This window comes from Corvus brachyrhynchos, unplaced genomic scaffold (genome assembly GCF_000691975.1).
Source record: "Corvus brachyrhynchos isolate BGI_N302 unplaced genomic scaffold, ASM69197v1 scaffold245, whole genome shotgun sequence".
NCBI lineage: Eukaryota > Metazoa > Chordata > Aves > Passeriformes > Corvidae > Corvus > Corvus brachyrhynchos.
The window spans coordinates 496,946-513,385 of NW_008238988.1; the positions used below are offsets into that span (position 1 = coordinate 496,946).

Consider the following 16,440-nt stretch of genomic DNA (forward strand, 5'->3'; position numbering starts at 1 on the left):
GAGCACAAGGCAGTGGCCTTAAGAATCCCATCTCCACTGATAAATGTGATACACCAATTACTTCACCTTACTCCCTGTACTCATTCTTTTTTCATTTGCTGCCTAGCATAACACTCATCACTTCAAGGTAGTGGTTCTCTCTCACTGCCAACATGATGGGAAGCTTGCTCTTGTTTAAAGCCTCTAGTTGTCATCTTTATTTTAAAAAAATAGTTTAACCTAAACACTCCCAGAGTGCTGCAGCTTAACTCTTGGGCACCTCAAGACCCAAAGCGCCTATATATGTGGTGATAATAAAGTTAACTTTAGGGATAGAAAGTTAGCAGTTTGTGGAATTATTGGAACTGTCCATGTCTTTATGTTGTGGAGCAGATTGATACCATCTCATTTGCCCTACTGTGATTCACAAACCAGATGTTTCCCAACCCTACTCGCACCTGTAGAGCCCAGTGCCCCTCCAGCTGTGTTTCTCAGCCAGACAGACAGAGATTGATAGCAGCACATAACACATCAGAAAAGGGCTTGAAAAGTCACAGAACAAAACCAGATAGTCCCACACACATGGACAGGGACACAAAAAAAGGGGGCAAATAAAAACCAGTTAGGCAACAGTGTAAAAATAAAGTTGTGAATTTTTAATGGGGTTTTTAATTGTATGAAAGAATTAAGAAAGCATTTGATAAATAAAGAAAAGAACAGACCTGCACCAGGCCCTGACCAAAGTATGAAGGTCCAAGCTCTCCAGTTCTAACTTCTAGCCTAGTGATAAATGTGTTTGGCTGGAATGCAGAAAGACAGGATTTGAATTCTTCTTTCCCAGAGGCTGAATTTCTTCTGTCTCTTATCAAAGAATCTCTTATCAAAGCTCAGTTACAAAAATACAGCAACACAGCTTGCAACTCATATCTCCTTCATCTAAATGTGCAGACATGCAGCAGGGCCATCTGTCCACAGACAAGGTCAAACAACAAGAAAGAATAAAGTCTCTTGGACCCAGCTGGAAGCACAGAAACCTCACATACCCTTGCTTGGTCCCTCAAGTAGGATCATGACAGAAGAGAGGGGATAAGGCTGGAATTCAGCCAAAGCCAGGAGTTCCTGCTTCACATAAAGGTATTGCAAACCAGTTTGTCAAGGAGTCTAAAAGATGTTCAGTCCTACAAGTACCCTGACCACAAGTCTCAAGAGTAATTGTCTGTGGCAATTCCCCCATGCAAAACAAAGAGCTCTAAGAAAAGGAGCCCAGTACCTCCTGTCTTAGAAGAATCTCCAAATCTAGTGGAGTTCAAGTGGGAAATGAGGATTCTCCATCCCCCAGGTAAGGAGAAGATTTGAATAATATCTCAGACCAAGATCCTGTGACTGTTACAAAATGGGTGATGGGGAAGGAGAAAATAGAAGTGAGTAACACATCTGATCACTACTTTGAGAGAACAGCAGCTGACCCTCCCCAGACTCCAGGAGAGAGTGATGACAGTGAGCTGCAGCTGGGGAGAAATCTGTGAAATTTAGGCACCACAGCACTGAGTCCTTCTGCTCATCAGGCTTTCAGAATCTGATTCAAGACTTACCAAGTCAGTGTAGAGTCGCACTGATTTCAGTGAGCTAATTAAGTCTTGAGTACTCATAAGCTTTACTGTGACCTAATCCCCATTAGAGCTGTAATTGTACAGATTGATTTATCATTTGATACTGAAATTGGTTAGATTCCAAGCAATAAACTCTTTCTGACAAGGCTCTTTTTTTTTTTTAAACAAAAAACCCCATGTTGCTTTATAAAAGTTAACCTTTTGGAGGAAGATAAAATTCTACTGAAAAAATTCTGAAGAAAATTATTTCAATGGCATTTTTGACTGTCAAAATGTTTATCAGAATGAAAGTTCAGCATTTTTTCATATACTTACACTACGCTTACACTGTGGAGTTAAATTTAAAGGGTTACAACATCTTCTCAGAAATAAAAATTGCAGCCCCTGGCAGCTCTATTCCCGAGAGTTGCTGTAACCCCCTGCTGAGTCTGCGCTTCATGCTCTTCCCTGTCTGGTGCACAGAGGAGGAGAGTCTGCTGAAGTTGCCAAAAAGAAGCTTTTGCCAGAAGTCCCACCTCCTCAAAAGTTGTTCCATAAGCAGTGGAACTGTTGAAACCTGTTTTCCTATGACTCGGTGCCCTGCAGCCAGATTCTCCTGTGCCTAACAAGGTGCTAGACCTTCCCTCTCAAGGTTTTCCTACATTTGGGGTGTTATTCCAGTCTTTATCCATGTGAACCCCTTCCCGCCTAACAAGAGATGGAGTTGACTTCCCCTCCCTATCCACTGTCAGGAAATCATTAGGATGCAAACAACCATCTTTGTCAAACTCAGCTACAAGAGACCAGCAGATTTAGAAGCCATGACAGTGCAGGGGCAGGTGCCTCCATATACACACACAAACATCCCCCCGTGCTCATAAGCCTGCCTTCCTAAGGAAACCAGCCTAAAAATAACCAGCTGTAGTTGCAATGTGAGCTCTGCCTCTGCTCCCTGTCAGTATGCATTAGAGCACCTCTTAATTTCACATTTCCATGGCTTGTCTCAAAAGAAAACCTGGTATTTCTCCTGTGATCTTTTCCTAGCTTCTTATGTTTTTACCACTGTGTATTCATACTGCTCTCCATGTCAGAGCAGTCCCAAGACTGCAATATAGGCTTAGACATTCTGCATTCAACTTCTTTGCTTAAAGTACTTTATAAGACATGAATTTTAATAATTGTTAGAAGAGTACATTTTTTTTTTAACCTGCAATGTAGCTCACTTTATATGCAACTCAGGCAGAAACCTACAAAGGTAATTTAGCTGTTAACTGGCACAGTCTATATATGCCAGCAAAAATGCACTGTCACCAGAAAACACTATATTTAGTAACTATGCAGCAGAAGGAGTTAAAAGAGATCTTTTTTCCACTTGACAGATACTATTTCTGTAGATTGGATCTGGTAAATGCAAAGTAACACATGCTAAAGACTCCTGTGCAAGTACTTCTGGTCTTTTTTGTAAAAAAATGTTTTTATAGTAATATTTGAGATCTTCTATATGGTCTTGCATTGAAAGCCACAGTCAAAAGTTTGCATGTGTTCTTTCTCCACTGTCTGCTTTTAGCTGGCCACCATACCCTCCTCTCCAGCACTGTGTTATTTGTGTTTCTTTGACAGCATGAGCCTCACAAAAAGTGCCCTTTTATTTTGTCTTTCCATACAGTTATAGTTCTTCATCATCACAGAAATCCAATATAAGCTACTTATTTTCAACACATTCTGTAACACAGAACCTTTGCTCACAAGACAGACTTCTGGAAAAATAATAATCCTGTATAATACATCTAAATCCCTCCTGATCAGTAGTATATTCCTGAATAATTTCCTTGATTCAGCCAAGTTTCCACTCAGAGGCACAAAATCTGGAGGGGAGAAAGTTGAGTCGTCCAGGTGGCACAGACAGCATTTCACATCATTCCAGCAGCTCAGGAACTCCTGCTTCTCCTCACTGTCTCAAGTTCAGGGGAGGGACACGGACAGAAGCAGAACTGCAGTGTTTGCTGAGCATCCAATCTCCTTACAGCAGACCAGAGCCCCAAATATTTAATGCATCACAAGGGAAGGTTCAAACACAGAGCACCAAGAAAGAAAATGGTGCAGTTATAGCACCAAAGCACACTGTTTTTGTTTATGTTTGCCAGAGCTTTCAACTGTTTATCAGAATGGCAACAGATGGCACAAGGCAAACGCACGCACTTTTTCACAGTTTCCTACAAAACGAACAGATGTCTTCATTACATGCTACATGACCGCGTTTAACAAAATGTGACAAGAAGCAGAGGTAGAGAAAAATGGCATATCCCTTTGCTAACCTGAATTGCCTCTTGGCACAGATTTGAGTTGTGCTGGAGCATGGGACTGAATGCACAAGAGGGAACTCAGAGCGATTTTCGCTTGTCTCTAATCCATCGCATCCAGTGTGCGTGGGAAACAGAAGCAGGGACTTTGGGGTGGTTCCATCCCTAGGGAAACATGGCAGCTCTATGGACCAGTCAAGATGGACACAGGAGATGTTTTCATCATCTCTCCTTAGGAATGTTTCCAGGCAATGACAGTGCTCACCTGCATGAGTGCAGCCCCTCCAGCAGAGCCCATACGAACCTTGACACCTTTTGTCTCTGCCAAAAAGGACACATTAGCCACAGGCCAGTGCTGCTGGGGGCACAGACAGCCCTTGTACTGCCCAAGCCCTCCCAGAGCCTCAGCAAGAAGATACAGCAGACCTAAACAGTCAAAATGCTAAAGGATTTTGTGGTGATGTGAGTGAGTAGAGCACCATCAACAAAATAAATCTGTTCTGAAAGCAAGGCCCATGTTGGGTTAAATACTGCCTGTCTCGGCTCATCTGAGTGGCTCAGAAATTCCAGGAAATGCATGTCTTGCCACACGAGGAGGGATAAGAGCATGAAGGCTTGCTTTGTATTGGAGAGAGATGTTTTCAACATTCATTTTTGCTAACTGCTGCTCCAGAAATCAGACAGACTTTCTTTTATTTTCAAATCAGCTAAAGAAAAAATGGAGAGAAGTGTGCAGGTTTGGTGGGTAATGGGCACTTGACATCCACTCACTCAGGTGTTCTGTAACTAGCCATGGTTCTCAGCACAGAGTGAATCAGAGTAAGATCGCAGCTGATGTGAAAATTTTACAATAGGGCAGCAGACACTGATATATTTTATTTAGTTTCTGCTGAAGGGAACAAGGCCAACCACTTCAGACAGCTCTCCCAGTTAGACCATAGACATAACTTGCAAACCCATGTGCACTTGTGACTGTAAAGTCAGGGACAGTAGCAGAAAAGCCTGCAGCAAAGCACAGCCTTGGACATATTTTTTTCCAGCTGGAAGCTTTGAATTGCTTAAATGAGGAACTATATTCCAGCCTCTTAAGGAAAATTTCAGACTCTTCATAATAAAACCAAAATCTGTCTCCAAGCCAGGCTGTCACAACACAGTGAGAGGACAAACCCATAGTGAACAGAACAGACTTTGCAGGCTCTTCTCTGTGCCCACAATATATATGGTTACAAAAGAAGAGACTGAATCCGGTCCCTCTCCCCAGAGCTTCTCCAAATAGGCCAACACAGTGGAAACTTCCATATTGTAAAATGCTAAATCAGCTAGTCAGGGTTTTGTCAGGCATCAGATGTGCCAGTGAGGCAAATTCTCTTTCCAACACTATCTCCTAGTTTTCCTGGCTAAACCTCAGAACTGACTGTCCTTCTCCCTGCACCTTTCAGGCCTGTACAGTCCCTATAAGTGGCTTTATACAGTCAAGATAACGGTATATAAATAAACATCGGCAGACTCCCTTTTTGGGAGGGTTTCTCTGCCAGCCCAAGAGACAGAGGACCATGATCTCCCTCATCTGGTACCAGCTCACCTCAAAGGTCCTGAGATATCTGCTAAATATTCCCATCTAGACACATGCTGTTGGCCTGCAGCATTGTGCAGTGGATTTCATAAAGTCATAATCCAACGTGAAACAGAGAATATTCCAGAGCTCAGTACACTAAAGTAGTCATCAGATAAAAATAGTGAGCAGCTGCATATTATTTATCAACACCTATTGCATCAATGAGCTGTTGGTCAGGCTGATTGACACAGCCTGGCACACTGACACATGGCATCCCTGAGCTGCACTGTGCTCCTTGTTCACAGACAGGGCTGGTATCTGCACAGTGCTGTGACAAAAGGAGAACCTAATGCCTCCTAAGGGCCTGGAGTCCACAGAGCAGCCTTCTGCTTATTGCTCTTCATTTTACCCTGCCAGAGGCAAAACTGACTGTGAGTGTCCCGGGGAAAATAATTTCTCCCTCAGTCACAGAGGGTTTTATGCAATGCAGTTCTCTTCTACTCACCCATGGCTGGTTCTCCCAGGACAACAGAGACAGCCATTGCTGCTGGTACAATTCTCCCACATAAAATGAAACATCCAAAATCCATCTACATTCTCATTCCCAACATCAGGAATGACAGCCCAGGTAAATCCTTTGGCTTTCAGATAAGTTGTGCTCAGCCTAGCAAAACTCCATTCCTAGCTAGTTAGGGAGACACCAACCAGACTTCAGAAGACAGTTTTCAGGAGCTGATCCTGTGCTGATGAGAGGCCATAGGAGCTTTCCCAAGGATTTCAGCAGATAAAATCAGTCCCTCTGATAGCACGAAAAGCAGAATGTAATTGCAGGATGACTGCCATTCCCTGAGGAGAGAAAAAATATCAGGATGCAGCAGAGCAGGAATTCTCCCCAAGAGCAAGGAATAAAACATTTGTCATGTTTTTAGGCAGGAACACTCTCACCATTCTTTCAACCATTTTATGATTTTAACGACCGGCTTCTCATTGTCTCAGCGGCTTGCAGAATTTTCTCCTCCCTTCCCCTCATCTCCACCTTGAAGATCTCATCTGCATGTGCTCACAGAGGTATTGTCCATCTGGAAGGCAGTGACTGCTAAACCCAAAGTTTCTTGTGAAGCTACTGTTCTTAGCAAACTGCCTCTCACAAGCCTTATGTTCATCACCAGTTCTCTGGGCCTCTTCCTAGTGGCATCTGGCAGCCCCTCCAGCGATAAGAGATCACACAGGGTCTCATTAGCAGCGCAAGGCACTTCACAGCAGGGGCTCTGTGCATCAGTTGCAGTGATGTCCTGAGTATTTATGTCCTGAAAGAAAGTGTAAAAACACAGGCAGTGGTGATGCAGAACACTTCCTGCACATGATGTTAAAATCCACAGCAACAGTCGCACCTACTACACAAAACAGCAGAAACCCAAATCTATACTGTGTTTGAGGGCATCTCTATCTGTTTGTGAGCACATTTAATGCAACCCTCAAAACTCTTCTAAATGCACTTACCTCTGCACAGGATGTTGAAAGTTCAACTGTGCCCACAACACTAAAAGATTAAAAATCTTGTTTCTAGTGAAAGGGGACAGGGGGATTGAAACTAGATGACCTTTAAGGCCCCTTTCCACCCAAACCATTCAGTGATTCTATGAAAAGCCAAATACAACAAACACTTCAAATGTCTACATCAAGTGGCTGATGTAGCTGTGACTTGGGTGTCCTTCCCACCCAGCCCAGAAGACATTGTGCACCTTCTTATCTTAGCCAAAGGTTCCTTGGAGTCTCTGTCTCCATGTTGGTCCCTTTGAAGAGAGACAAAGGTGGACACAAACAAAAAACTACTGACTAAAATGTTCACTCCAGAACAGGACATCTAAGTTTGAGGTTCTCTACAGCCTGAGAGTACAAGCTCAGTTCCTCTCTTTACTCTAAATGAGTCTCTTTGCCATTAAGCTAGTATTTCTTCCTAGTTATCTTACCTATCTTGCCAGAACTCACAAGAATAACAAGCAGGACCAACCTACAAACCAGGAAGCGCAAAGAGCTGTGACAGAGAAGCCCTGTCATCCCCAACATCATTCATACCATATGCAAAGAGACCCTCTGATGCTCAGATTTCACCTCTGCAGCACCAGAAGCTTTGTTGTTGTTATAAACCAATTCATCTGTACAACTGCACACACTCTAGCAGATCCATTGAAGAAGATATGTGTATTCTGGCTTTTGCTTCAGCATTTTCCCCAGCACACAGGAGGGGAAGGGTCTTTGGCATTGGCATCTCATTGGTAGAAAAGTCAGAGGGCTATAGAGCTTGAGTTGTCTGGACATATCAGACATTCCTCTTGGAAGGAAGGCCATCACAAGCATTCTGAAGCAAAGTTTCTCCTTCAGAAATTCAACCCTCCAATTCTGATTCCTCAAAAAATACTCTGCCCTATGAGTTATCCTCAGCTACGAGAATGAGAAAAGACCATCCACAATTTGTTACATCTTTTGCTAAAAGATCACTGCATAATGAAGAGAGAGACCAAATCAAACAGCAGATCTTCCGTAAACTGAGCATTTGCTTACACACCAGAAAAGGAGCTCACAAGACTATGTTTAACACCATCTGGAGATCCTTCCATACAATATTACCATCAATAATAACAGAAGCCTAGCTACAGATTGTTGTACTCTGTGACAGCTAAATATATCAGGCCTAATTAGATAACACAGGCCAAAAAGCAAAAATCTGCAAACACAAGGGAATGCAACCACAAGGGCCAGGAAGATGAAAGAAACCCTGCAAATTAAGTGAAGGGATGAACCTGGATAGAAATCACCAGTCTCAACACCATAACTGAAATTTAGGAAAGGTCAGCTCTAAATAAGGAGCCTGGTTTGAACTGCACAGCTGGGGTCTCTCTGTGACTCAAACCAGAGAGCAGGCTCCAAACACTCCTCAGAGCTGGAAAGAATGCACAGGGGAATTTACCTCAGCTGGTGTAATCAGCCTGGCTCCATTGACTTCAATTAGCATGATGTTAAATCTCCAGTGTTGACTTCAGTGGGATTACAGTGATTTACATCAGCCGAGGAGCTAACATTTCACTTTTAAGCAGACTCTTCTGTAGCATCTTCATTAGTGGAAATTCCATATAAAGAAAAGGAGACATACTCTGTTCTTACATCTCCAACTACCTCCTGCAATGGGTATATCACAAATGCAAGATACAGACTGGCAGCCAACTATAATTAGCTCTGTTTTGCTGCAGTTCAATCTGTGGTTACAATTACCCTTTCTTTGGTATAAAGATGCAGCTAAGAATTGCTGGAGCCACTCCTTCCCCTTCCTGCCTCTCCCCTTTATTTAAAAGCTCTAAACGCAGGTTTTCATAAAGGCACAAGGTTCTTGCCCTTTCCTGTGCATGCACAGCTGGCAATTATTGCTAGCAGCCAGCCTTCCCATTCCCAGCTCCCTCTTCCTGCCTGTTTTCCCTAAATCTGTAAACACAGGAATGGCTATCATTTTGCTGGATACTACACGTGTATCCCAGGTTTGAATTCTACAAGATACTTAAATCCAATAAACTGTGAAACATGCAACAAGACACCGTGGTCCTCCCACAGGTTGCATTGCCAGATGTGGATGGAAAACAACATGCTGGTTCCTCCCAGATTCTAGATGAGCCACTGCTTGTTAAACACTGAAAATATTATCTGAAACACACAAATATGGCCTTTTGAGGAATCTGGGGAAGGCATCCATAATTCCTACTACTAGGTACCCAATCTCAGTGGTGTGCTTAGGCTGCTTTACAGCCAGTGGAGACTTCAGAGACAATTCAAGAGCTAAACCAGGAGTTTATCTCTCCCCATGGAATATATAACATGCCTAAGCTCATAAATTAGGTACCTTTATTAGAAAGCCTTAAGATGGTGTAAATATTCTCAAAATACCTGTAAGGTCCATTTCCCCCCTGAACTCTTTTTATCGCCTGACAACATGAATCAGACAAAGTGAGGAACTTTGCTTAGTCCAGGGTTCTCTTAAAATATTAAGACCTTGAGATTTGCACAGCTGTTCAGCATCAGGTCCTGCTGCCCAGTACCAAAAGTGTGTTTTGCGTGGAATTGCGTAAATCATGGACTTCACATTTCCCAGTCAAATTGCAGTGGTTTCAGACTGATCTAAAATGAAAATTTAAATGTCTCAGTGAAATTGGCTATTTAAAATACTTTTTTGAGCCTGAAGCAAAGGATTTCTTTCCAATGTTGTTTTATATTTGTTTTGTTACAACTTACCGCAATATTCTAAGGTTTAACACAAAAATGTAGTATTTTAACTTTAAAAGAGTTCTCTTATGATTCATTTTTAATCTGAAAGTGTAAAAGGCCAAATCCAGCTCTGACTGACAAACATCTAGTTTCCTCAAAAATTCATTTTTCAGTAAATAAACAGGATGTTTAAATGAAAAACATGCCACTCTAATTCGTGTATCAGTGAAAAATACACACATAAAGGTCCCAAAATCTTATCCTTAATCTGTGCACAAACATGATGATGATTTCCTACCAACTACTGGTCCTCTAAGGCCTACTTTGAATAACGAAGTTTCTCTATGACCCAGCCAAATGCCCCTCAGAAGAAGAGTTGATTTAACACAGAGAATGGCAAAATTCATAATCTGTCATCTTTTCATAGTTTTTTTATATTCTTGACTGATCTAAGTACAGAACAAAGTCACATGTAAGCTCTGGTACAAAAATACCTCCTTTACTGGGACAGGCTGTGACTTGGCTACAGGAAAGGTGCAATAATTTCTCCTTGCACACACGCTTTACAAGCTACAATGCCCCAGATTCTCCTGTTTCCTTCTCTCCTCTTCTATCTTCCTGCCCTCAAGGGCCTAATACCCAGCCATCCTTTCCTGGAAAATAACAAGAATCATTCTCTCCATGGATACAAAGCTCTCCTTTCTGGTAATTAACCAGTATTTTCAATTTAATGGAATGTGAAGGATGAATTAAAACTGACTGTGGAAGGAAATAAAAGTGCACACACTACTTAGAAGTTTTGAAAAGCACAGTTCTATATGAAAAGGTTCGTGTTCCCTTAGATGAAGCTTGTTCCTTCTTTTATGTATTTGTACAGTTGTTCTCATCTCACAATACTGGGGTTTACGACTCACTCCCCAGTTTTTGGTCATCATTTCCTACAGAGCCAAAAAAATGCCTTTTTATGTCAAGAATTACTTTTGTCTGGAGTGTTTCCTAGGTAGTTGATGGGTGGATGAATTTACTTTTCTAGGAAAATGTCACTGAAATATCAGACATGCTGCCAACTTTGGTTGTTATCGTTTCATTGTTTGTATTTATTTATTTACCCAGTAAGCTTCCAGTTTTCAGTACCTTCCCTCCTTCCCTCCTCCTCCTCCCACAGAGCTCACTGATTTTTCCTTTAGTTTTGCATCATGCCACTTTCCAGTCATGGTTTGCATAACACATTCCTACTCTGCTGTGTTTCTAAGCCTCAAACTAAAGTAATTATAATTTTAGCCGTACAACTGAATTTAGCTCTTCTGAAGGTCTTTAGTTTAAGTTAAATGGAAGTGGGACATTTTGGCCTTCTTGCAAGACAGTGAGCTGCAATTGACATCAAGAACTGTCATTCAGCAGCTGCGTCTAAAAAATAAAGAATATGGAATTATGAATAAAATTGTCAGAGACCAGGGAGAGAGGAGGTATTGACGATATGAGAGACTTCTCAGTTTGTTAAAAATCACAGGAGAGGATAAGGAAAGTTCTGGGCAGCTGCTCTGAAGTGAGATGCTGACCTACAGGAGCAGCTTAAAAATCATGCAGATTTTGTAATTCTAGTTCCTCTTACTTGTCCTTATAACTCTAGTTCCTCTTACTTGTCTTTTGAGTAGCTAAATATAGATTCTATTTCCAGGTTTTGAGAGAGAGAAGGAACTCAGACTCTTGGATGGTCACATGACTCCAGGGAGCTGGGACTCAAGAAAAAATATTAGATCTTTTGACAAATCATGTGGGTACTGACTCAAGTACAGGTTGAATGGTGCCGTGAGCAACCTGATCTAGTGGGTGATGTCCCTGACCATGGTGGGGGGAGCTTGGAACTATGTGATCCCTGTCCCAGACTGTTCTAAGATTCTGTGATTCTATGGTTCCCTGGAAGTGCAGCCATGCAGAGCTCTGAAAGAGCTACATTATAACAGCTATGAAGCAAAGGAAATTGTTCTACTCTTCATATTTTCTAACCTGAAAAGGAGTGGAGGGAGCCCAAGAGTTTCTCCCCTTAAAAATGACTTGTTCTTTAAGGTCTCTTCTCTTTCTCAGTCTTATATCTCCCCTCTTTCGACTCCTTTCTTAATTTCTTTGTTTCTTTCTCCTTTTCAGTCATTGCACTCCAAGTTCAAAAGCGATGCTTTCCCTGCTGCCCAAGGTCCCATCCCAGGGAGCCAAGAGCAACTCCTGCTGCCATCACCAGACCTTCCCAACAACTCTGGTAGAGCCTGTGGCTGTGCCCTTAACCTCCCTCTCCCTGCAATAAACCTTAATGACCTTCTGAGTCTACTTTGACAGAGAAATAAGGGATGCTCATCATTAGGTAGATTTTTTTCCAAATATTGGCTTGTCGTGGGTTAGCAAGCATAGTCCCAGAAGTGATTTTCTTGCAAAGATAGGCTTCACCCTATTGACAGTTTTATCTGTATTTGGCAGGCCTGTAATTACACAAGAAATTAATATAAACTATGTTTTTAAGGTTATATATGGAACATTTACCTAGGAGTTGGAGAGTGGTAACCCAATGAATTGCATGAAACTAATAACAACACTAAGGTTTTGTACACATCTCAAATATCTCTCCCTGCCATGTCAAATGTTTTAAAATTCTTGATCACTAATTTTTTTATTAAAGAGTGCCCATTCAAAAAATCTTTTCTCTTTCTTTAATCCTTGCCTCTGTGTTCCCTATTCAACATTTTTAATGGCCTTTTTTCTAATACCGCATTCACCTCAAGTGACATTAAGCTGATGTAATAGAACCATTTTAATCAGTAACAATCAATTTTATTACTATGAAAACCTTAGGGACAGAACATTAAATACATACCATGTAATTAGTTTTGATAAAACAAGCCTTCATCTTAGCAAATCAAATATAATGAAAAGGAAATTTAACAGCTATAAAAATCTATGGTATAAAGTAGGTGTGAATATGCATTCTATATGCACAGCAGTATAGCATCCTGTTTCATTTCATCCACACACATAATCCATGTGAAGGCAAAGATGAATTCTGGAAAGTCTTTGGAAATGAAGGAATGCCCCAAATGTTCTTTTATTGATAATATCTACTTTAATTGCTTTGTTTATAATGAGTGGTTGAATCTTAGAAGAGAGTCCAGCCTGCAAGGAGACTGCAAAAGCACTTATTGAATGCACTTATTGATGCAGTGAAACCAAGATGAAAAGCACTACTGAGGAAAGCAGAGTAAATATCCACTACCTAGCTAGTGATAAAACCAGAGTTTCTACCTCTGTATTTATTCACAAGGTAATTAATATCTGACATGGTTCTGCATCCTCTGTGCCACTAAGGCTGGAAGTATTTACAAACAGCCATTAGTCCTGTGTCAGGAGAGCAGGCTGGGCACATAACAGCCTCCCCTGTAGGCACAGACCAATATTTCTCCAGCAACCAGGAATTCCAACTGAGGTCACTAGCAGCATGAAGGCACTTTATTCTGTTTCTTACAACGACCATGTTCCTGTGCAGATCATGATATTCCTCGAGCAGGAACACTTAATAGGACTGAGGGGATTTGGTGACAAATTTTTCTTTTTCATTAGCCAGGGGTTGTTTTGTTTGAAATTATTTGGAAAATATAAATAATGTTTCCACACTTAGTAATGGTCCACTGGGGGCATATTTAAGTTGCAATTCATCAGCCTGGAGTTTTACCACACAGAATGTAACACGAGCTACAGAAACAGTCACTGAGACACCATCTTTCCAGCCAGGATTCAGCAGTATTCTACTCCAGCCTTCTCTCCTTCATTTCTTGGCCAGACGACCTCCTGGTCCTTGGGAAAGACTCAATTCATTTTTCAGATAGCCATTAAGATTACTTCATACTATTCCACCTCAGGGGAACTGAAGAGCTGCACCAAAATCCAGAACAATTGACAATATTTTCTTCTCAACAGAAAATTGGATTTTCTACTAAGCTTAAAATCTCTTCAAGGAAACTAGATTGCTTCAGAAAGTCTTCTGATTCTAAATCAGTTTTCCCAGAGCAGATTTTGATTCAATATTTTCAAGGGGTTCTCATCAAAAAACCTAAAGCTTCAGAACCAAAAAAGTCCTTGCAACTTCCCAGGAAAAGTTCTTCACTAAATTCTGCCTATAGAAATTACAAGTATTTACTATTTTCCTCAACTCTTGCAACATGAAAACAAGGCATTTCCTAATCAGTTCTACTCAAGCATTTTCAGGTCCTGGTTTGTCTCGCTCTTGCCCACATAAATTAGGAACCACACCATAGCCAAGAGGCTGTATCTATATCTGATGGAACCCTTCACGGTGCGTCAAAAACATCCCCTGCGGAAACCAAGGAATCTGATGCAATGGAAATCCCGTGGCCCAAGAACTGAGGAAATACACCTGAGTTTGGGGAACTGCAATCAGTGTGGAGTTCCAGGTTTGGGAATGACTCATGACGTGGGTGGTGGCAGGGTTGAGGATGGGGGTTTCCTGAGGTCCTGGATCTGGGGCATGGCATCCAGCACATCACTCCAGGGCAGAAGAGCCTTGTCTCCAAGTCATGGCCGTGGGATGGGACTTGGGACCTTCGGAGTCAGAAGTTCCAAATGACCTCACTGGCTGCTGGCCCAGCCCTGGGCTAGATCCCTTCTGCAGGTTGCCCCAAAGTTGGTGGTCCTGGGACAGCAGACCAGCAGCCCAAGTGGATTGGTCTCTGATGGAGAGCTGGGACTGTGAAAGCCTGACTGGCACTGGCACCAGTCCAGCCACAATTCCTGAGACACAGAGCAGCTGCTACCCGCAGCAAAACTGACAAGATCATCGATTTCTCTGAGAAGCTGCAGCATCTGGGGAGCAGATTTCATTTCGGAAACGCTGTGTGTTGATGTGTCTAAAACAGTCTTTTCTTAGGTTTTCTAGTTCATGTGAAGTAAAGAGGAAGGCTTGTTTTAGACTGAGAGGAAAAAAACCCACCACAGTTTTCTGCCACCTGGAAACCCTGGGGGTTTAGCTGTCTATATTTGGCACAGTCTGTGTCTGATGAAGGAAAAGGACTGGGCTGAGAATCCTGCAGGATCAGCCTGACCCATCCTTTTGCTGTGCCTTATTATCCTTTTGACTGGGGCTGCTCACAGCCTCGTGTAGGCCAGGTCAGCTCCACCAAGTGGGATGTGCAGATACATCCTCAGCCTTGTATTTCGCTGAACTAATGGTGACTCATGCACAGGGACAAAATTTTCCCAAGTCATTGCAAGTCTCACAAGCAAAACTAAATCTTTGAAAGAGACATTTGACACTCAAAACTGAATCCTCTATTCAAGGTGACCTTGCAGTTTTTATTAATGCTTTGATCACCTCCGTGTCCATGAAATGACATGATTCGATTACCATGTGTTACATCCTTGCATTTACTCATACCTCAGAGGGTCTAATTTGTGCCTCTGATGTATTTCTGAAGCAATTTCTATGGAAATATATTTTTTAAATTCCTTTAAGTGTATAAATTGTATTATTAATTCAACATACTACTTTTGCTTCATTGTTCTTTTTTTTTTCCTTTCCTTGCTGTTAGAATACGTGAGAGGAAATTTAAGCTGATGAGCCAGTAGGAATGTGTTGCCTCTTTATTTCACTGAAAGAAACATTCTGTTTCCAGTCCAGACCACGTAAAGATAGGTGCTTAAATTCCTGTAGTTTGATACTTCAGGATGAAAGTCCTGGTTTTGCCAAAGTCAGTAGCAAAATTCTTACTGATTTGATTGGGGTAGAATCAAATCTAGATAGTGACGACAAGGCACCTCTGTTCAGCACATTGGTCCCTCCTGTTATCTGTGCAACACATGGAGTTTGTTGATAATTTAATAGGAATAAAATATTCATTGACATTTTTTATGTGTGTCTGCATATGCACTGCAGCTGGATGAACAAGTCATCATTCCAGGATCCTAACTTTTTGTCTGATCACAAATTACCAGCCAAGGCAGTGATTTTCATCACTTTTATTCTATTTTTCCTAAATGTGCAATGGATCAGTTTAGGAATGCAAGCTGCATTTTGTAACTAGCTCACAAATAGCCTGTTCATGTCTGCCTTGATCCAAGAGAGAACTTAAACCTGTCCCCAGAAGGGGTTACATAAGATTTAAAATATTTCCTTGCATTGTGACCCATGTGTGCTGGCTGGACACAACAACTCACGCACCCCAGCTTCCCTAACAGACCTCACATTTCCCTCACAGGATCCAAGAATGGAAAAGTTGTACAGGGAAGAGTGGTAACCTGTTTCCATCAATGGACTACAGCAGATATATAGGGGAGAGTTCTAAAACAGGGCATTGGCACACTTCAAGAACACTTCCCTGATCACCAGCAGCCTGAGGCTCAGACATCCAGCAGCAGAAGGGCTTGAGGTGCTTCGCTGGTGTTTACTAAATCTGCATGCATTTCTTCCCCATTAACTTGCCCAGCCTCCCCGTAAGCTCATATGAACTCCCAGCAACCAGAACATCCTGCAGCAGGGATTTCCTCAGTTTCACATCACATTACAGGAGAAGACACTGACTTTTGCTACACCCACCACCCAAAGAGGTTGTGAACAGACAAGGCCTTTAAAAAAATCTTAGGAACTATTTCAGACTCTTGAATAGAAAAAGTTGTTGTTTCTTTGCCAGAGCAGTAGAAATAACACACTGTCAAAGGTGAGGGACACTGCATGATCCCAACTTTGTCACTGCCCATGGGTAGATCCGTG

The 16,440-nt window shown here is 41.9% G+C and overlaps 1 long non-coding RNA gene across 1 annotated transcript in view; it reads right to left on the reverse strand.

Moving 5' to 3' along the window:
* The window catches only part of LOC108447821, an 88,820-nt gene that overhangs the window by 18,069 nt on the left and 54,311 nt on the right, over positions 1 to 16,440 (reverse strand). Inside the window, exons 2-3 of the long non-coding RNA XR_001863515.1 lie at positions 6,369 to 6,730; positions 5,929 to 6,269 (exon numbers count right to left, since the gene is read on the reverse strand). This is a non-coding gene — a long non-coding RNA (uncharacterized LOC108447821). The remainder of the gene's footprint in view (positions 1 to 5,928; positions 6,270 to 6,368; positions 6,731 to 16,440) is intronic.